Source organism: Dermacentor silvarum, chromosome 2 (genome assembly GCF_013339745.2).
Source record: "Dermacentor silvarum isolate Dsil-2018 chromosome 2, BIME_Dsil_1.4, whole genome shotgun sequence".
In the NCBI taxonomy this organism is placed as follows: Eukaryota; Metazoa; Arthropoda; class Arachnida; order Ixodida; family Ixodidae; genus Dermacentor; species Dermacentor silvarum.
In genome coordinates, this window is record NC_051155.1 from 98,426,119 (window position 1) to 98,436,118 (window position 10,000).

Genomic DNA, 10,000 nt, shown 5'->3' on the forward strand with positions numbered 1-10,000 from the left:
ACTTGCGAAATTATGATACTAAGTGTGCAGTGATTGTTTCCTTTTGCTTTCGCTGCATGGGGTTATTTTGACTTGTGAATAGCGCACCCTTCCTTCATCGTGCATCTCCTGAGTCTTCATGTACATATTATTCGGCTTTTCTAATGAAACTTAGTTGCGAGTCCAGCGAGCCCAGCGTAGTGAAGAAAAAGCGCCCTCTTTTTTTTTTTTGGTCCGTGTGTTTAGACGCTGGTTTTCATGAGTGCGCACGCAACCACTGCGCCTTGTCCTTTTTTTTGTTCCGCACCTACCACTGAGGCAGCACACCACCGCTTCAGAAGCTGTGCGGGCCTTCAGACGCCCGTGCCCGCCTCCCTACGAAGCTTGGGCGAAAACTCCGGCCTTGCGCCTGACCTTCGCCCTTGGACGGTCCTTTCTGCAATCCGCTCCTGGATTTCTTCTAGGAAACATACAGAATTTTATTTGCAGAAATACATATTGAAAAACACAACAAACATATTTTCGACGTTTCGGCCGGGGCTTACGTTATATATTACATTCATCATCATCATCATCTCATCATCATCATCATCATCATCATCATCAGCCTATATTTTATGTGCACTGCAGGACGAAGGCCTCTCCCTGCGATCTCCAATTACCCCTGTCTTGCGCTAACGTATTCCAACTTGCGCCTGCAAACTTCCTAATTTCGTCAACCCATCTGGTTTTCTGCCGTCCTCGACTGCGCTTCCCTTCTCTTGGTATCCATTCTGTAACCCTAATGGTCCACCGGTTATCCATCCTACGCATTACATGGCCTGCCCAGCTCCATTTCTTGCGCACATTATTAGTCACTATCACAAGCCGTTCTTGATAAAGGCCGGTCCCTGGCCGACACGCCGAAAATAAGTTTGTTGTATTTAACAACGTGGAATTTTTCAAATATTTCACAGTTACCAGCAGGAATTAACTGCTACCTTCCCAAGTACCATATATATATATATAGCGCAGGAGACATGGCGGATGTGCGAAGCTCTGTTTATTGGAAACCTCGTCTTCCTCTTTCACCCCTAGTGCACTGCACCGTCATTGTGCGGTTCGTCACACGCTTCTCCCTCCTCCCGAGAGAGTCGTAGGTGCAGGGGCGGGTGATAGTGTCTTCATCTCCCTACATGAACGATGTCAGTCTGGCGATCGAGTGAGGTCACGCTGTGGTTTATCTCGTAGTTTACAGCAGATATCTTGCGTATGATCCTATATGGTACTTCTATTATTGCACTGAGTTTACCGCGGTTGGGGTGCCAGGGTGTCTCGTATAGAACATAGTCCCCCCCTTGAAGCTCTGTGGGAAGAAATTCCTTGTCATATATTGTCACGTACGAGTTCGATACTGGCGCTCAGGTGTCGGTTATGCGATCAGATCTTCGTAGCCGTCTCCGTAAAGTCCTGACACCTGCCGAGTCGCCTGCCGTCCGAGTGGCTAATGGCAGTACAACAGCCGTGATGGGAATGTGCGCCGCCCGTGTTACCATTGCCGGTCGTCCTGTGTTAGTCCTGTTCACTGTACTGGCCGAGTGTCCCCACGAAGTGATTCTTGGAATCGACTTCCTGACTGCTCATTCAGCACTTATCGACTGTGCAACCGGCACCCTTCGCCTTGAACTGCCCCATTACTTTGCCGACCCGACCGAAGACCACAAGTCCCGACTTCGTTCTGCTGAATTTGTTCGCCTGCAACCTGATGCTGCGACCTACGTCCTCATGTTGCCTTCTCCTCCACTTCGAGATGGTCCTTACGTGGTGTCCCCACTTTGCGACGTTCTCCTGGCACGCCAAATCGCACTACCCAGCTCCATTGTCACTCTTGTTAACAATCGAGCGTGGCTTCCCTTCTGAACTTTGGTTCGTGTCTGCAAGTGCTTCCTGAGGGTGTATCTCTCGCTTTGCTGTCCCCTTTGGAAGAGTGTGGAGTAGCTGCTCTTACGCCCGAACCACGATTCGACACTGCTGCAGCTTCCGACCGTCCTACTTCAAGCAACGACAAGTTTACGCCCATGATAGCTACTGACCTACGGCCTGCTTACGCCGACGCCCTTCGCCGTATTCTGATGTCCTATGAAGACATCTTTGATTTTGGAAATCGCCCGCTAGGTCGCACCCGTGTCGTCACCCATCCCATCCTCACTGGTGACGCTCCTCCTATACACCGGAGGCCCTACCGTGTGTCAGCAGCTGAACGCCAGGTGATCCAAACGGAGGTGGACAAAATGCTCTCCAAAGATATTATCGAGCCTTCCTGCAGTCCGTGGGCGTCACCTGTCGTTTTGGTTAAAAAGAAGGACAATACCTGGAGATTTTGTATCGATTACCGTCACCTGAATAAGATTATGAAAAAGGACGTGTATCCGCTTCCGCGTATAGATGACGCGATGGACTGCTTACACGGTGCCAGTTATTTTTCATCGATTGATTTTCGCTCCGGCTACTGGCAAATCGCAGTGGATGAACGAGATCGCGAAAAGACCGCCTTCGTCACCCCAGATGGTCTCTACCAATTTAAAGTGGTGCCTTTTGGACTGTGTAATGCCCCTGCTACCTTCGAGCGCATGATGGACTCTCTTCTGCGCGGATTCAAATGGACCACATGCCTCTGCTACCTTGATGACGTCATAGTTTTTTCACCGACGTTTGAGAGCCACCTTCACCGACTCTCAGCTATCCTTGATGTTTTCAGACGTGCCGGCCTACAACTCAATTCTGCAAAATGCCATTTCGGCCGCCGCCAAATACGAGTACTTGGTCACTTGGTTGACGCTTCTGGCGTCCAGCCTGATCCTGACAAAGTTCGTGCCGTTGGGGAGTTTCCCCTTCCGCGTTCTCCTACTGATGTCCGCAGTTTTCTAGGGCTGTGTTCCTATTTTCGGCGATTTATCCAGAACTTTGCCGAAATCGCTCGTCTTCTCACAGACCTTCTGAAAAAGGACACCACTTTTCGTTGGGGACCCGACCAGGCTGAAGCATTTTCAACGCTTATCAGTCGCCTTACCAATCCACCCGTGTTGGGTCATTTTGATCCGCATGCCTACACCGAAGTTCGCACTGATGCAAGCGGCCATGGCATTGGCGCTATCTTGTCCCAACGACAGCGGGACACCAATCGCGTGATCGCGTACGCTAGCCGTCTTCTTTCTGCACCAGAGCGAAACTACTCGATAACAGAACGTGAATGCTTGGCCCTTGTTTGGTCCATTGCTAAGTTCCGCCCTTACCTGTTCGGTCGACATTTCACCGTCGTGACAGATCATCATGCCTTATGTTGGCTATCCTCACTCAGAGACCCGACAGGCCGTCTTGGCCGCTGGGCTTTACGCCTGCAAGAGTACACGTTTTCCGTGTCCTACAAATCTGGGCGGTTACATAAGGACGCCGACTGCCTCTCCCGCTACCCTGTCGACCCACCGGATGGCACCGAAACCGATACAGATACCTGCGTTTTGTCGATCTCCGACTTCTCACGCATCGCCGACGAGCAGCGTCGTGACCCATATTCGCGATCCATCATCGAACGCATTACCTCGGAGCAACAGGACGCTTCTCTCCGTATGTTTGTTCTCCAGGACGGGACCTTATATCGACGCAATATGAATCCTCGTGGTGCTGAACTGCTCCTCGTCGTTCCCCAGCATCTGCACTCGACAATTCTCTCGCAGTTACACGATGCGCCTACCGCTGGTCATTTGGGTGTCTCCCGTACATATGACCGTGTGCGCAGACGATTTTTCTGGCCTGGGATATATCGCTCTGTTCGAAGCTACGTCGCTGCCTGCGAACTTTGCCAATGCCGCAAGAAGCCTCCATTGTCTCCCGCTGGCCACCTTCAGCCTATAGATATCCCCAGTGAGCCATTTTTTCGCGTCGGCCTGGACCTCCTTGGCCCATTTCCTACCTCATCCTCGGGCAACAAGTGGGTGGCTGTTGCGACGGACTATACCACGCGTTATGCCATAACGCGGGCCCTCCCTACAAGCTGCGCAACTGATGTGGCTGATTTTCTCCTCCATGAAGTCATCCTACATCATGGTGCCCCACGTCAGCTACTCACCGATAGAGGCCCCTGTTTTCTTTCTAAGGTTGTCTACGACCTTCTTCGTTCTTGCTCAACGTCCCACAAGTTCACGACGGCTTACCACCCACAGACAAACGGACTTACCGAGCGTCTCAACCGTACACTTACGGACATGCTCTCCGTGTACGTGAGTGATGATCACCGGGATTGGGACTGCACCTTACCTTTCGGGACGTTTGCATACAATTCGTCGCGTCACGATATTACGGGTTATTCCCCGTTCTATCTACTATATGGCCGTCACCCTCTCCTGCCTCTTGACTCACTGCTCCCTTCTGACGCCACCACTACCACGTTCTATGCTCACGACGCCATTGTTCGCGCGGCCGCAGCACGTCGTATTGCCCGTGACCGTCTTCTGGCATCTCAGACTATCCAGAAGCACCGTTACGACAGTCATCGTCGGGACGCTCATTTCAGCCCTCGGTCCCTTGTTCTGCTTTGGGTACCCTCCCGTCGCGTCGGCCTTTGCGCAAAACTGCTGCCACGATACGTCGGGCCATACCGAGTTCTTCGCCAAGTCACCAGCCTCACATATGAGATCTCACCTGTGCATTCAAAGTCTTCTACCACCCCAGGAACTGATATCGTGCACGTTTCGCGACTAAAGCCCTATAACTCGCACGCTGATTCGACACCCTAAGAAGCATCGAGACGATGCTTCAGCCGCCGGGGGGTTCATGTCACGTACGAGTTTGTACCGCTGTGGACAAAATGACGTTGGTTGGGGAAGAAGAGGCTGAAGTGTCTCGGAGCTCGGTAGATGGTGTCACCCTGGCCACAGAGCTACAACCCTCTGTATATATTGTAAATACATATATTTTCTTGTTTGTTTGTTTCTCTTGTTTTTCTCGTGATATGCCAGGGAATTGCGGACCGCGTTTGCGCGAGCTTCGTGCAGGCTCTCGGTAACGTTGGTGAGGAGCTGGGGGTAGGATGGTGTGCCATACATAAGGAAGCAGGGTGGGTAGGCCCGTGACCTCTTCGAGTGTTTTGTTGTACTCTTCGACAACGTCCACGGCCGGACTACCACCTCACCGTGTCCGTGGGAGCCATAGAGTTTATAGTAATATGAAACTCTATGGTGGGAGCGAAGGGTCGCGCGGGTATCCACCATAGCGCGGGCACAGAACACCCATACAAACTTGCGCGAGCTTGGTTTTGCTGCTGCCATTTTCTTCAATACCTGCTGTCACTTTGGTTCTTTATTCTGTGCTGGTGTCCCGACTGGTGAGATTATTGTGTGTACAACGTTCATCAGACTTGTCCGCTGATGCCCACCATCGACATGAGTGTGGTCTGCTTGGTCTGCTTTTGTGGGCGCAATTACTTCACCACTTCTGTGCTTGACGGCGGCGTCTGAAGCAGCAAGCCTATGTCGCCGATCCCTCGTGTGCTACCTACTGTGTGCCAGTTTTTGCAGCTGAATGTGTGAGCTTTCTCCATGGGATCGTTGCAAGCGTGAAAGCGTCGTTTTTTCCTCCTGCCTCAAACGCGATCACTGTAGCCATGGTATACTGTTGTGTGCCATTTTGCAAATCTCAACAGGGGAAGACGCCGGGTGTTTCCTTTCACCAATTTCCTAGCGATGCGGAACTGTGTTCCAAGTGGCGAAAAAACATTTGCCGTGAGAATCTCGTCATCAACGACAACTGTAGTGTGTAGCAAACACTTCAATGAGAGTGATTATGTTCCCGGATGCCGAATACGGAAGTTGCTTATGGGAGCTGTACCGACCATCTTCGAACTCTATCCGTTCTACATGCATGGTGCCAGCTGCAAAGAGACCGCTTAAGGACCCTACATGTGAACCCCCAGCTCCTGGGAATTCATCAAAGCGAAAAGCAGAGTCGCTGTTGCCTGCTCATGAAGATTTTGGGGCCAGGGAGGAGGTAACCGAGGAGAGACAAAGTGCTTCAACACAAACCACCAGTAATATGCTTACCGAGCTAGTCACTATCTGGCCATGATGAAAAGGCTTCGGGCTCAGATTGCCTACCAGCGCTAGAAGTGCGGGCGGCTACTGAGAAAAGATGAAAAAGTACAACGACGACTAACACTATATTGCCTTCAAAAAGATCGTTGCTGGTTCCGAGAAACGTGAGAAAAAAGGCTGTTTTTCTCCGTCACCAGATCCAAGTCCATGGCCGTAAACGACCTTGTTATTCAGAAGAAGAAGTCAGAGAGTGTGTGATTTGGCGCTTCCTTTCGGCAAAAGGTAATGATCACGCTCAAAAATCTAATGTCTTGACACTGCCGGCGAAGTGCATACGCTTTACCCAAATCGCATGTTTTCGGCACTTTTTGACAACATTGTGGCTTTCTTTGAAACGGCTGCGAAGCACTTTCCGCGAACAAAAGTGCATGAAGTGCTCCAACTTCTCGTTGCGCTCTACCTCGAACAATCGCGCATCTTGAACTGCCGAGATGTTGGCAATGGTTACACAAGGCGCACAGCTGGTGTGATTGCTGACAAATTTGTCCGACTACTTCTAGTAAATCACAAAGATTAACGAAAAAAATGAAAAACTAGTTGCTTTTGTGCATAAGCCATCCAGAAAATATTTTAGGCTTTATTGTACATGATGTGAATGTTGTTGGCACCAAAATGTACAAGAGTGCACTGGAATGATCCGGAAATAAATAGTTTGTACCTGTAAAAGTTTTACCTTTGTTGTAGCCTCGCAGTATCTGTACCTCTTTTATAAATTGAAGTGCATGTACTGAGATAATAATTTTCCCTAAGTAACGACATGTGTATTCAATGGTTGTTGGTGGTGGCTTAACCTTCCCCTTTAATCTTTCGAGTGTCGTCTGCTACAGGCTTGTGGCTTCAAGCAGAGGCTGTAAGCCGTTTCATCCACATCGTATGAGGCTATGGTGTTGACTACTGGCTCTGAAAATAAAGATTAGGCTTTAAAATTCGAGATAACTTGCGTCTGACAGCCGGAGTTGCACAGATGTTGCTGGTGCCGGAGCGCATCTGTGAACGCGTTTGGCGGAGGCGGCAACGGTTAGGGTGCCTCGATGCCAGCCCCGCCGTTCAGGGTGGTGTCAACCTTTGACCGCCCCCGCGCCGCCGCTTTCTCGCTGCGACGCCATATTGTGTCACAGCGAGCCGTTGCGATTGCTTGGTTCCGGTGCTGAGTTTGAGGCACAGTGCGCGCGGATGCTTCGCGGACGCTTCTACTTGCTAGACAGTGTTCAGCCGCATGACTGACAAGCTATCAAGTGCATCGTGTCGACATGACGGGCTGTTGTGTTCCCAAGTGCGCCGGATCGACGCGTAAAGGACTGCGTTGTTTTCGCTTCCCCCGGGACCCAGAGCGACGGAAGAGATGGGAAGCCCAAGTAAAGCGCGATCACTGGAAGGCAACGGATAACTCCTGCATTTACGAGGTAAGTGTCAAGAATGTTTACACTACCGCACCGTGTTTTTCATTTAAATAAGAAAGTATTCTCTGATCCTCGCTCACGTACCTACGTTCGCTCACGAACTAAGTAAGCACTGCACCGATGCTGTCTGAGTAGCGTATGGTTTGCGAGCGCGCGTCGCATACGCTTTTTTCGTTTTGATGGGCGCAGTCTGTACCCTTATTTTAAGGACTGACGAAGATGCTTAGCCGCGAAATAGTCTTACATTTTCTACGAATCGTCACGTAAGCCACCTATTTTCCTTTTTCACGGGAAGCACACATCGTGTGTGTCTCTTGTTTCTTTTTTTTCTTTTTTCGGTACTGGTTATTTGGGACTAAAGAACGCAGTGCTTCGTCTGGGGAGAGCGGCTGTTTTGTACGTGTTAAGCGAAACATTGTGATTTTCTCTGATTTCTCAGGAGATATCTTGCGGACCTCAGGGTGTTACGTTACATAGCTGATTTTTTAGACTTGTACATATTTGTAGCGTGGTGATCGTAAGCCGATGGTCATTCGTGCTCATTCCCGATCGTAGTGGGTACTGTGACGGTCTTTAAGTGCCTGTGCACGGTATGCCCAGGTGTAGTAGAGTTAAGGGGCATCATGGGACCAAAATGTTTCGGCGCTTTCTGGCATGGTGTCTGTTGTAGCCTGTGCATTTCTTCGAAACGTGTGAAGCGAGGTAATACAGCATTGCTTCTGCTAAAATTTATTTTTAAGCACTGTAATGGGTTCTCTGTATTTACAAGGCAACTTTTCATATCAATAATCACTTTTGTTGTTTTACCTGTACTTAGAAACACTTTGAAGAGGACCAATACGAGGGAAATCGACAGGATGGGCGCCGTCTGTTAAAGTCAACAGCCCTACATCATCATGGACTATATTTTCGAAGTGAAAAACATTGCTAATCTGTATTTGACGGTCTTAGTTTCATTTACGGTTTTTGTACGTGATATGTATGCAGTGTTGTTTATTTTTTCAATGTAGTTATCAGTGTTCTAATGGTTATTTATGAAACGTTCTGTACTCGCCATCGATGTGTTTGGCTGATGCGACGTATTCGATGGTAGCTGATGTATGTATTCTGGCTGGATATCTTGAATAATATTACCCGCGGTTGCGTTTTCTTGTTCGCATTCTTGTTTTCGATTTATATTGCGTGTAATAAGGTTGATGTACTCGCTTGAACCCCCCCCCCCCCCATGTAATGAATAAATAAAAAAAAACTCTCTCTATCCCGAATTGTGTGTCGAGCCTACCTTGCGAATTTGTTTTTTTATCTCGTCTTTCAACATAACCTTCAGGCGCCCCACAGTACATATAATTTTTCATGTACATATCTCTTTCATGATTGATTGTACTAGACATTATAAGTAAATGTATTTTGTGCATCGTTTGATTTCTTGTGTGTACTACGCAATATTGACACAGACAAGTTACGTTACATTTTTCTCTACAGCACTAACTAAACCTTATTTTCACATCGCAGTTATTTTGACACCAGCTTAATCCTGTCAGCACACAGTTTTGTGGGCAAAAAAAGGAAAAATTGCGCGTAGATATCGTCAAATAATTGCAACGAACGCGAAGAGCAAGCGCAACGCAAGGGAAACTAACCGCGCGCGAGTGGCTGGCTACGGTAAAGGAGGCGTGACGTGTAAACCAAAATACAACAGCGAAAAAGAAAAACTTCCACACACAGGGGGTCGCAAACCTTATATACCAAGCATCGAAGCGCAAAAAAAAAATAGTGCGTATTTTAAACATACACACGGCATATTAAATGTGATTGAATTAGGCAACTTGGGGCATGTTCCCGGCGCCATACATTTACGTCTTCGACCTTCGACGAGTTAACGGCTATTGGTTATAAAGATATGCAGATGGGACACCGATAAAAAAATCCTCATCAAGGCAAAGCACTTGGAAGCGCGCCGCGAGTAACACTTTATGAACGCAAGCGTAGCTGAATCTCAGCTCGTGTGACACAATATGGCGGCGCTAGCGGGGTTGTCTCCACCCTGGACGGCGGCGCTGGGCATCGAGGCACCCTAGCAACGGTGAGCTCACAGCGCCACCACAGAGTTGCGGCGGCAGGCGGCAGCATCCATCATTGCAAAGGCCGTAAGGGAGCGCGGAGGGTGGAGTCGAGTCCGGCCGTGCAACGTCAGAGAGGAGACGCGTCTATGGGTTTCGGGGTTCGTCGTTGATCTTGCAGCGAAGGCGAGTGACTATGCGCTAATTAGTGTGCTCGTTTAAGCCGTTACATTGTGGGCGTTGTGAGCTTGTATAAGGTTGATGAATGTTGTTGCGTTTGAAGAATTGCTTGAATTTACCGGTGGTGATTCCTGTGCCGTGGTCGGAAAGGAACTTCCGAGGCTCTCAAGCAATGAAGGTACTCTTCAGTCAGGAAACGTATACGCGTTGCAGGCCTCAAGCCGACACATAAAGGGTGGCATGGTCAACGGCCATG